We start from the raw sequence: 12,859 nt of genomic DNA on the forward strand, positions 1-12,859 counted from the left end.
TAAGCTTATAACCGTTCTCAGCCTCAGGCCCTCCACCCCAGGCTTTCGTTGGCAGGAAGGGGGCCCTGCAGTGAAGAGCTTTGACAAACACATATTTGTGAATGCAGATGCATCATGGGTGATGGAAGAGGGAGAAAGAGGAACAAGTAGATTGTCTGGGACAGATGGACCAAGAAAGAGGAGAATAGGGGTGTGTGTGTATGCGTCTGTCTGTCTGTCTGTGACTGAGAGAAAGCAAGAGATATGAGGGAGAGGATAGGGCATGAAAGGTGGAGAAAAGCATAAGTAATAGAGTTAGACCAAGCAGAGTGCCTCCTTGGCTTGGATTTTGAGGTCCACTCAGCAGAGGCAGCCAGAAATGGTCAAGAGATGGGAGAAATAGCAGTGCACCAATATATGCTGCTCAAAGAGAGGCGGGTGCAAGGTGGCCAGGCCCTGGGGATGGGGTGGAGGGTAGGAGTGAGGGATTAAAAAGGTCTCTTGAGTGGAGACTGCTGGCATTTACCTCCCTGATTTGAGAAACTTCTCAGGGCATAGGCTACAACTTAGGAACATTATTTTCCTTCTTTCCCTTTTCATAGCCCTTGCTGACAGTTTAACCACTTCTTACCTGCTAAGACCAGTTCTGGGAGGGTAAAGGGATCCTTCACATGATGATTTGCACCATCACCACCCCACTGAGAACTGCTACTGGGGCATGACTGTGTGGGATGGCTGAGGGCTGCTGGACTATAAAAAGACCTCTTTCTTTCATATTCTTGTTCGCTATTCTCATCTATTTATTCTTCAATGTAAATGCTAGAATCAATTTGTCAAGTTAAAGTTCTAATAGGATTTTGACTGCCATTGTGTCAAACCAGTATATTACTGCTTTTAATTAAAACCAAATTTGAGACTAAATACTAAAGAACCAGTCAGAAAGGACTTCTTTGTTTGCTCCTTCATCTATTCATTTACTCAGCAGTATAAATTCAGCACTTAGGAGAGCAATAGGATGGGACGCCTGGGTGGCTCAGCGGTTGAGCATCTGCCTTTGGCTCAGGGTGTGATCCTGGGATCTCCCTGCATGGAGCCTGCTTCTCCCTCTGCCTGTGTCTCTGCCTCTGTGTGTGTGTGTGTGTGTGTGTGTGTGTGTGTCTTTCATGAATAAATAAAATCTTAAAAAAAAAGGAAAGAAATAGGAAATTGGTTCCACTGTCTAAAGATGCTGAGAGACACTTAAGGCAAAGAGAAGGGAAAGTACCATCCTAGTATTTTTATGACCCATCCCCCTTACCTTGCCCTAATCCCGGCCTTGGTGGATCCTGTTATCATTTAAAAGTTTGATATAATCTTCATCCTGAATTTTGGCATTAATTTTTAAATTAATTTTTAAATTTTATTTTTATTTTTTTAAAGATTTTATTTATTTATTCATGAGAGACACACAGAGAGAGAGAGGCAGAGACACAGGCAGAGGGAGAAGCAGGCTCCATGCAGGGAGCCTGATGTGGGACTCGATCCTGGGACTCCAGGATCATGCCCTGGGCCGAAAGCAGGCACTAAACCACTGAGCCACCCAGGGATTCCCATTAATTTTATTTTTTAAATTGAAGTATAGTTGACATCAGTTTCAGGTGTGCAACATAGTGATTTGACAATTGTATACATTATGAAATGTTTAGCACATAAATGCAGTTACCGTCTGTCATCATACAAAATTATTACAATATTATTGACCATATTCCTTATACCATACTTGTCATTCTCATGACTTATTTTATAACTGGAAGTTTGTATCTCTTAATCTCCTTCACCTATTTTGCCTATCCCTCCACCCCCTTCCCCACATGGAAGTAGAATCATATAGTATTTGTCTTTCTCTCATTTATTTTTTGATTGAATCATATTTAAGTGTATTTTTTGCTATTTTTATTTAAATTCAATTAGCCAATATATAGTATACTATTAGTTTCAGATGTAGAGTTTAGTAATTCATCGGTTGTGTATAACATCCAGTGCTCATCATATCATATGCCCTCCTTAATGCCCATCACCCAGTTATCCCATGCCCCCACTGACCACCCCTCCAGCAACCCTCAGTTTCTTTCCCATAGTTATGAATCTCTCATGGTTTGTCTCCCTCTCTGATTTCTTCCCATTCCATTTTTCCCTCCCTTCCCCATGATCCTCTGTGTTGTTTCTTACATTCCTTATATGAGTGAAACCATATAATTGTCTTTCTTTGATTGGCTTATTTCACTTAGCATAATACCTTCCAGTTCCATCCACATCGATGTAAATGGTAAGATTTCACCCAGTCTGATGGCTGAGTAATATTTCATTGTGTATATATACCATATCTTCTTTATCCAATCATCTGATTTGGTTTTATTTATTTGTTTGGTTGGTTTTAGAGAGGGAGTGTGTGCGAGTGAATAGCAGAGGGAGAGAGAGAATCTTAAGCAGATTCCTTGCCCAGTGCAGAGTCCAACATGGGGCTCTATTTCACGACTGTGAGATCATGACCTGAGTGAAAATCAAGAGTCAGGGGCTTAGCCAACTGAGCCCACCCAGGCACCCGTCTGATTTATTTCACTTAGCTTACTACCATCCAGGTCCATCCATGTTGTCACACGAATGGCAAGATTTCATTCTTTTTTAGACTGCATTCCACTGTATGTATGTGTGTGTGTGTGTGTGTGTGTGTACACACATCTTCTTTTTTCATCCATCAATCAATAAACACTTAGGTTGCTTCTATATCTTGGCAATTGTAAATAATGCTGTGAAAAATGGTGCATATATCTTTTCTAATTAGTGTTTTCATTTGGGGGGGTAAATACCCAGAAGCAGAATTAGTGGATTATATGGTACTTCTCTTTTTAGTTTACTGAGGAATCTCCATGTTTTCCACAGTGATTGCACCAATTCACATTCTCACCAACAGTGCACAAGGGCCCCTTTCTTCCACATCCTCACCAACACTTTTTATTTCTTTTCTTCTTGATACTAGCCATTCTCACTGATGTGCGGTTCAGTTTCAACTTGCATTTCCATGATAATTAGCATTTTTTATGTGTCTGTTGGCTATTTGCAGATGACGTGATACTATATATAGAAAATCTTAAAGACTTTGCCAAAAAACTATAGAATAAATGAATTCAGTAAAGTGGCAAGGTGCAAAGTCAGTATATAGAAATTAGTTGCATTTCTATACACCACTAAGGAAACAGCAGAAAGAAAATTTTAAAAACAACCCCATTTACAGTAGTATCAAAGAGAACAAAATAGGAATAAATTTAACCAAAGAGGTGAAAGACTCCTACTTTGAAAACTATAAGACACTGATGAAAGAAACAGAAGATGACACGAACAAATGGAAAGATATACCATGCTCATGGGTTGGAAGAATTAAAATTGTTAAAATGTCTATACTACCTAGAGCAATCTACAGATTCATTGCAATCCCTATCAAAATACTCAATAGTATTTTTCACAGAACTAGAAAAAAATCCTAAAATTTGTATAGAACCACAAAAGACCCCAAATAGCCAAAGCAATCCTGAGAAAGAAGAACAAAGCTGGAGGTATCACAAACTCAGAATTCAAGACATACTACAAAGCTATAGTAATCAAGGGGCACCTGGGTGGCTCAGTCAGTTAAGCACCTGCCTTCAGCTCAGATCATGATCCCAGGGTCATGGGATTCAGCCCCGAGTTGGGCTCCCTACTCAGCAGGGAGTCTACTTCTCCCTTTCCCTCTCCCCTGACCCCACTCAGCTCTCTCTCTTGTGCACTTTCTCTAATATTTTTTAAAAAGCTATAGTAATCAAAACAGTATGGTAGTAGCACAAAAAATAGACACACAGGTGAATGGAACAGATTAGAAAGCCCAGAAATAAACCCATGCTTATATGGCCAATTAATCTATGACAAAGGAGGCAAGAATATACAATGGGGAGAAGAGAGTCTCTTCAATAAATGGTGCTGTGGAAACTGGACAGGTACATACAAAAGAATGAAACTGGACCATTTTTAAATATCATACACAAGGGATGCCTGGGTGGCTCAGCAGTTGAGCATCTGCCTTTGACTTGGCATAATCCTGGGGTCCAGGGATCAGAGTCCCGCATCAGGCTCCCTGGAAGGAGTGTGCTTCTTCCTCTGCTTGTGTCTCTGCCTCTCTCTCTGTCTCTCTCATGAAAAAATAAATAAAATATTTTTAAAAATCATACACAAAAAAAGTCAAAATGGATTAAAGACCTAAATGTAGGACAACTGGGTGGCTCATTTGGTTAAGCATCTGCCTTTGGCTCAGGTCATGATCTCAGGGTCCTGGGATCAAGTTCTGCTTTGGTCTCTCTGCATAGCAGGAAGTCTGCTTCTCCCTCTCCCTCTGCCCCCCCCACCACGCTCTCTCTCTCAAATAAATAAAAATCTTTTAAAAAGACCTAAATACAAGACCTGAAACCATAAAGCTCCTAAAAGAAAACATAGATGTAATCTCTTGGACATCAACGTTTGCAATATTTTTTTTGCATTTGTCTCCTCAGGCAAGGGAAACAAAAGCAAACAAAACTTAATAATTGGGACTACATCAAGCCAAAAAGTTTTTATAGTGAAGGAAGCCATCAACAAAGCAAAAAGATAACCTACTGAAAGGGGAGAAATATTTGCAAATGATATATCTTCATAATGTTTTTACAATTCTTTATTTAATTTCAATGTTGTTAAGATATCGTATATTATTAGTTTCAGGGTTAGAATTTACTGATTCATCAGTTGCAAATAACATCCAGTGCTCATTACATCAAGTGTCCCTCTTAATGCCCTTCACTCAACTACCTCTTTCCTCTACCCACCTCCCTTCCAGCAACCCTGTTTGTTTCTAGAGTTAAGAGTCTCTTATGGTTTGCCTCCCTCCGTTTTTATCTTATTTTATTTTTCCTTCCCTTCCCCTATATTCATCTGTTTGGTTTCTTAAATTCCACATGAGTGAAAGCATATGGTATTTGTCTTTCTCTGATTGACTTATTTCACTTAGCATAACATCCTCTAGTCCCATCCACATCGTGGCACATGGCAAGATTCCATTCTCTCTCTCTCTCTCTCTTTTTTGTAACAAGAACAAATCTACACCTTTATTTATTTGCTTTTCATAAGTTTAAATCCTTGAGGGGTACAGCATCACATGGATGCCATGGCCAATGGCTTTAGCAGGAAGGTTGCTTCAGAATTTGGTACAAACCATGCCACTGTTTCCATGAGCATGAGTTACTTTTCCCCAGATTACTCTGGTTTTGTTCGGTTTGCTACCAGGAGTCACTGTGTTGTTCTTTGCTTTGTACACGTAAGCACATCACTTGCCTAGACAGAATTCAGTTTCATCTCGAGCATAAACACCTTTGATCCCCAGTAAAGCTGTGTGCTCCCTCTGGTTCCGGAGACCCTGCTGATAGCTGGCAAAAATGGCCTTGGACCACAGCCTTCCAGACATATTTGTCGTTTTAGGAGTCCTGTTCCCAGCAGGCCAATTACGGGAGCGCCCGTTCTCTGGGAGTCCAGGGACCAGCACCATCGGTCCCACATCCCCTCAATCCTGCCCTCCCCATTGCTGGAATCCATAGAAATCCCTTGCTGGCTCAGCCTCTGAGCCACACCAGTGCCCTGCCAAGACATATGGTTGAGCTCACGCACTTATTTGCCAGGTTTCCTTCTTTTTGATGGCTGAGTAGTATTCCATTGCATCTATACACCACTTCTTCTTTATCCGTTCATGTGTGGATGGACATCTCAGCTCTTTCCACAGTTTGGCTATTGTGGACCTTGCTGCTATAAACATGGGGGTGCATGTGCCCCTTCGAATCACTATTTTTGTATCCTTTGGCTAAGTAACCAGTAGTACAGTTGCCAGGTCGTAGGGTGGTTCTATTTTTAACTTTCTGAGGACCCTCCCTACTGTTCTCCAGAGTGGCCGCACCAGCTTGCATCCCCACCCACAGTATAAGAGGATTCCCCTCTCTCCACATTCTTGCCAACATCTGTGGTTTCCTGAGTTGTTCATTGTAGCCATTCTGACCCGTGTGAAGTGGTATCTCCTTGTGGATTTATATTTCCCTGATTGTGAGTGATGCTGAGCATTTTTTTCATGTCTGTTAGCCATTTGCATGTCTTTCTTAGAAGAAATGTCTGTTCATGTCTTCGTCCATTTCTTGACTGGGTTTTTTGGGTTTTTTGGGTGTTGAGTTTGAGAAGTTCCTTATGGATTTTGGATACCAGCCCTTTATCCCCTTTATCCAATATGTCACTTACAAATACCTTCTCCCATTCTGTAGGTTGCCTTTTAGCATGTGTTGATTGTTTCCTCTGCTGTGCAAAAGCTTTTTATCTAGATGATGTCCCAATAGTTCATTTTTGCTTTTGTTTCCCTTGCTTCTAGAGACATGTCTAGCAAGAAGTTGCTGTGGCTGAGGTCCAAGAGACTGCTGCCTCTAGGATTTTAATGGATTCTGTCTCACATTTAGGTCTTTCATCCATTTTGAATTTATTTTGTGTATGGTGTAAGAAAGTGGTCCAGTTTCATTCTCCTGCGTGTGGCTGTCCAATATTCCCAACACCATTTGTTGAAGAGACTGTCTTTTTTCCGTTGAATTTTCTTTCATGCTTGTCAAAGATGAGTTGACCACAGAGCTGAGGGTCCATGTATAGGTTCTCTATTCTATTCCATTGATCTGTGTGTCTGTTTCTGTGCCAGTACCACACTGTCTTGATGACCACAGCTTTATAGTACAACCTGTAATCTGGCATTGTGATGCCCCCAGCTATGGTTTTCTTTTTCAATGTTACTTTGGCTATTTGGGGTCTTTTCTGGTTCCATACAAATTTGAGAATTGTTTGTTCCAGCTCTGTGAAAAATGCTGGTGTTATTTTGATAGAGATTGCATTGAAGGTGTAGATTGCTTTGGGTAGCATAGACATTTTAACAATATTTGTTCTTCTAATCCATGATCATGGAATGTTTTTCCATTTCTTTGTATCTTCTTCCATTTCTTTCATAGGTGTTCTATAGTTTTTCAGAATACATATCTTTTATCTCTTTGGTTAAGTTTATTCCTAGGGGAAAGAAAGTTTATTCCTAGGTATCTTATGAGTTTTGGTACAATTGTAAATGAGATTGATTCCCTGATTTTTCTGTTAATTCATTGTTGGTGTATGAAAATACAACAGACTTCTGTGCATTGGTTTTATATCCTGAGACTTTGCTGAATTCTTGCATCAGTTCTAGCAATTTCTGTGTGTGTGGGGGGGGAGTCTTTCAGGTTTCCTACATAGAGTATCACATCATCTGCAAAGAATGAAAGTTTCACTTCTTCTTTGCTGACTTGGATGCCTTTTATTTCTTTTCATTGTCTGACTGCTGAGACTAGGACTTCCAGTACTATGTTGAACAACAGTTGGAGTTGCCTTATTTTTCAGTATTGAATGTTCTGAGCCTCTGAACTAGTCAGGTTAAGCTGCAATAATTAATAATTCCAAACTCCAACATATATACTTCTCACACAAAATCCATCATGGGTGTTCTAGTTGGCAAGCTGTCACAAGCGGCTTTTCTTCAAGCAGTGATTCAGAGGTCCAAACTCTTATTTTATAAGCCTGTCCTCCCCTACATGCCTGGGGTCCTCTGAATTTGGCTGGCTGATGAATAAAGTTACTGAATACAGATTATCACGTGCTATGATTTAGGGGCCAGACTTAGAAGTAATGTGCAGCACTTCTACTCACATTCAATTAGCCAGAACTGATTACATGGCCCCACCTAGAGATGAGAGAGTTGAGAAATGCAGTTACCTGAGTGCCCAAGAGGAGAAAATGGGTTGGATGAGCATCTAGCCAATCTCTGTCACAGCCCCATGCCAGGCACCAAGAGAAACCACAGTGCTCTCTCACACCAAAATATATTATTGTCATTATATGTAGTATTCCACATAGTGTTATAGAAATGATTCACAACTGAGGGTGATCTGACTTCTCTCCAGAAAAAAAACCTGGCAGTTTTGTTGTCAAAAGTGGGAGAACAGCAAACTTCTGGTTTCTATCCAGCATGCAAGGATCTTGGAAGTCATTACTCTCATCCTCACAATAAAAGAAAAGCTGAAGAAACTGAAAATCGAGAACTTTTCTTAGGTCCATCTAAGAATTGAGGTCACAGTGAAAACATAAAAATTTAGAGACAAACTGACAGATACAAAGAATCACAGCTTACAATCAGGAGCAGAAACCACTCTGGAACTAGTACCAGGGCAGGAGAATGTACATACGCTTTAATTGATAAAATGCTTATGGCAAAGCATGGACAAGCTTGTGAAAATTAAAATGTCAAGGAGACCCAGCCCTAAGGTGAACCTGCAGTTTTGTGGGTTTTACCTCCAGGAGCCCTATTAGGTTCTCATAATTAAGACTGGGAAAAAGTCTACTCTTGCTTCTGGCAGGGGAAGGAGAAAGTCGCCATTTAAAAAATATGCCCAGAGGGGATCCCTGGGTGGCTCAGCAGTTTGGCGCCTGCCTTTGGCCCAGGGTGCGATCCTGGAGACCCGGGATCGAATCCCACATCGGGCTCCCAGTGCATGGAGCCTGCTTCTCCCTCTGCCTGTGTCTCTGCCTTTCTCTCTCCCCCCCACCTCTCTCTGTGACTATCATAAAAAAAAATAAAATAAAAAATATGCCCAGAGCATTCTGTTTTTCCTAACAAGGCCTACCCTCAAGAAAAACTATTTTGCCAGACTATAACCAATTGGAGTTTTACTAGAGCCTATGTGACCTGGAAGAAGGGAAACACCCAAGTTCAACTCCCTCTACCCTTCCTGTCTCAACTGTGGGGTGGGGGGTGGGGGTTAAGCATTTGTGGAGGTCACAGCCCAGAGGCACAGGCTCTCTAAAAGACTAAGACCTAATCATAGGATTATAAAATGTGTCTCACCCCCGCAACTTACCACCACATCAGTAAGATTCTTGTGTAATAACAGAGAAAATCAATTGAGAGAACTGCACATCTCAGAGCTTATTTAAGAAGTCTCTAGGGAGGGATCCCTGGATGGCTCAGCGGTTTAGTGCCTGCCTTCTGCCCAGGGCGTGGTCCCGGAGTCCTGGGATCGAGTCCCACATCAGGCTCCCTGCATGGAGTCTGCTTCTCTCTCTGCCTATGTGTCTGCCTCTCCCTCTGTGTGTCTCTCATGAATAAATAAGTAAAATCTTTAAAAAAAAAAGTCTCTAGGGAAACCCAAAGGTAACAGTGGTACAAAAATAAGAACATCAGAGAAAATTTTAGCCTTTTCATTCATCTATAGCTACAGCAAACAGTAAACACAATCTAACTCCTATTCAGATAAAACATAAAACTTATGGGATGCCTGAGTAGCTCAGTAGTTGAGTGTCTGCCTTTGGCTCAGGGCATGATCCCGGGTGCAGGGATCAGGTGCCACATTGGGCTCCCTGTGAGGATCCTGCTTCTTCCTCCGTGTCTCTGCCTCTCTGTGTCTCTCATGAATAAATACATAAAATCTTTTTTTAAAAAAAACATAAAACCTTACATTAGTGGCCTATTCACCTCAGTTCCTTTTACCCGTTATATCATGTCTGGCTTTCTTCAAAAAATTACAAGGCATACCAAACGGCAAAAATCACAGTCTGAAGAGACAAAACAAGCATCAGAACCAGACTCAGATATGGCAAAGATTTTGTAATTATTAGACTGGGAATTTCTTCCTTTCTTTTTTCTTTTTTAAAGATTTATTTATTTATTCATGAGAGACACAGAGAGAGAAAGGCAGAGACATAGGCAGAGGGAGAAGCAAGCTCTTTGCAGAAGCCTGATGCAGGACTTGATCCCAGGACCCCGGGATCACGACCTGAACCGAAGGCAGCCGCCCAGCCACTGAGTCACCCAGGTCTCCCATAGACTGGGAATTTCTATGATTAATATACCAAGGGCTCTAATGGAATAGTAGACAACATAAAGAAGTAGATGGATAATGTAAGCAGAGACATGGTAATTCTAAGAATCAAAAGGAAATGCCAGAAATAAAAAACACTAACAGAAATAAAGAACACCTCTGATGGGGTCAGCAACAGATTAGACATGGTTAAAGAAGGAATCAGTGAGCTTGAAAATATATCAACAGAAACTTCTAAAACTGAAATGCAAAGAGAAAAAAATGAAAAGACAGACAGAACTGTGGGATAATTACAAAAGTGTCACACATATATACTAGAATACCAGAAGGAGAAGAGAGAAAAAGACAAAAGAAATATCTGAAATAATAATGACTGAGAAATTTCTAAACTTAATGACAGACACCAAATCACAGATCCAGGTGTTCACAGAACACCAAGCAAGATAAATATTTTAACCTCAAAAAATCAAAGACAAAGAAAAATATTGAAAGAGGACAAAGAAAAAAACACCTTATTTATAGAGGAGTGAAGATAAGAATTACATCTGACTTCTCTTCAGAAATCATGAAAGTAAGAAGAAAGTGAAATGAAATATTTAATGTGTTGAAAGAAAAAAACCCACCAACCTAGATTTCAATATCCAGTAAAATTATCTTTCAAAAGTGAAGGAGAAATAATGGTTTTCTCAGACAAACAAAAGTAAGGGAATTTGTGGCCAGTAGACCTGTCTTGCAAGAACTGTTACAAGAAATTCTTCAGAGAGAAGAAAAATTATATAGGTCAGAAAGTCAGATCTACATAAGGAAAGGAAGGATGCTAGAGAAGAAATAAAGGTAAAATAAAACCTTTTGTTTTTCTAGTTCTCAATTGACCTAACAGAAAACACTGTTCAAAATAAAAATAGCAACAATGTATTCAGCAAATATAGCTTATGGATATGTGAAATAAATGAGAGCAATGCTATAAGGGATTGGGTAGATGAAATGGGAATACTCTGCTATAAGGTACTCTCACTATCCATGAAGCAGTATAGTGTTATTTGAAAGTTGACTAGAAATAGTTATAAATGTATACTGAAAGCTCTAGAGCATCAAAGATGCCACTAAACATCTTCAAATGCACAAGACAAGCCCCCACAACAAAGAATCATTCAATCCAAAATATCAATAGTGCAGAGGTTAAGACACTGTATTATAACAATTCCTCATCTACCCCACAGATTACATACCTGAAATTTTACTTAGTAAATGTGACAGAGACAACTAATTGTACAATAAAAATTATGCATTTCCTTTCATAGTATAGAACTGTGCTAGGAAATGGCTTCTCAGTCAGGTACTATATTTCCAGCATCTAGGTAGAGCAATATAGCTAGTTTTTGACAAAGGAATATGAGCAGAAGTGATATGTGCCCCCTTCTGAACCCAGGGGATTAGGAGCAGGTATGAATTCTCTACCTCCTTTTCTTCCATTTGGCTATTAGCTAAATGCAAAAGATTGTACACTGAAGTCTGATGCCCTAGGGACAGAAAAAACACAAGATGGAAGGAGCCTGGGTCCTTGAATGACTGCATGGAATACCATCTGCTTCCCAGGAGCTTTCCCTTGAATAGTTATGAAGGCAAGAACAAATTCTAGTGTGTTAAGTCACTAAAATTTGGGGCCATACTTGTTACAGAACCTAGAATCTCCCTAGTTAATACAACAAAAGTTTTGTTTTTGTTTCTGTTTCTGTTTTAGAGAGGGAGAGAGAGAAAATCCTAAGTAGTCTCATGCCCAATGCAGAGCTCAACGTGGGGCTAGATCTCACAACCCTGAGATCATGATCTGAGCCTAAATCAAGAGTTAGATGCTTAACTGACTGAGCCACCCAGATGCCCCCGGCAAGTTTTAAAAGGCATTTACTTCCAAAAGAATTCTGGATCACCAACATTAAAAACTCACTATTGAGGTAATGAGACTTTGTTATCTTGAAATAATGACTTTTGCATAACATTCCCTTTTATCCTACTCCCTCTTCCCCACATTAGTGAGATAAGCAGTATCTTTTTCTTGTAACATCCCTAATTAAATTGCCTGGGAACTCCAGAAGCCTATAAACCAATCCAGCTTCCATGCCTTCCACAAAGGGAACTGTAGGTACCATCTCACTTGCTAGTAGAAAACTAATTCTGTTTCTGTTCTCTAGAGTACATAGAGTCCAGTAGACTGGACTACTTGCTTACATAAAATATGTTAATATTTTCATATTAAAAGAAGTGAGACCTTATTTATATCTAAACATACCCCATCTCAAGCTACAGTGAACTAAGATAGACAAATACATATAAGAATCTAGTATGTAACAAAGGTCATCATACCAATCAGTGGTATACTAAAGGGTTATTAAATAAACTATCCAAGTCAACTGGTTGACCAAATCAGAAAAACAAAGCCCCAAAGTTAAATTCTTATCTCCTCTCACACCACAAAATAAATTCTTGGTGGGTGAATGATTTAAAAAAAAAACACAAATTTTAAAACAAATGCTTAAACCATACTGATATGGTAACAAAATTTCCCAAGTATAAAAGCAGAGAAAAAGATACTTGCAGGGAAGATGGTAGAGTAGGAGGACCCTAATCCACCTTATCCCACAGATACAAATAGATAACACTCATATCCATGTAAGTAACCCAGAAAACAACACAAAGACTAGCAGAACAAACTCTACAATTAAATGTACAGAAGAGGCTACATCTAAGAGGGTAAGAAGGGTGGAGATGTGGTGGGGAGCTAAACTCCACGGGACTGGCTACTGGAGGGAGGGAGCCCCAGGCATGGAGAGGGATAAGAAACAGACTATCACACTGGGGATCCTGCTTGGGAAAGATAAATCCCCAAAGCATTTCTTTTTGAAAATCAGACAGGCTAAAGTTTGTGAGTT

General features: G+C 40.0%; 1 protein-coding gene and 1 pseudogene across 2 annotated transcripts in view; both read right to left on the reverse strand.

The window, feature by feature from the left end:
• The window catches only part of RAI2 (retinoic acid induced 2), a 390,031-nt gene that overhangs the window by 327,619 nt on the left and 49,553 nt on the right, over nucleotides 1-12,859 (reverse strand). The window lies entirely within an intron of this gene.
• Nucleotides 5,147-5,479, reverse strand: LOC129518863 (60S ribosomal protein L35a-like; annotated as a pseudogene).

Source organism: Nyctereutes procyonoides, unplaced genomic scaffold, assembly GCF_905146905.1.
Source record: "Nyctereutes procyonoides isolate TBG_1078 unplaced genomic scaffold, NYPRO_anot_genome, whole genome shotgun sequence".
NCBI classification, from domain to species: domain Eukaryota; kingdom Metazoa; phylum Chordata; class Mammalia; order Carnivora; family Canidae; genus Nyctereutes; species Nyctereutes procyonoides.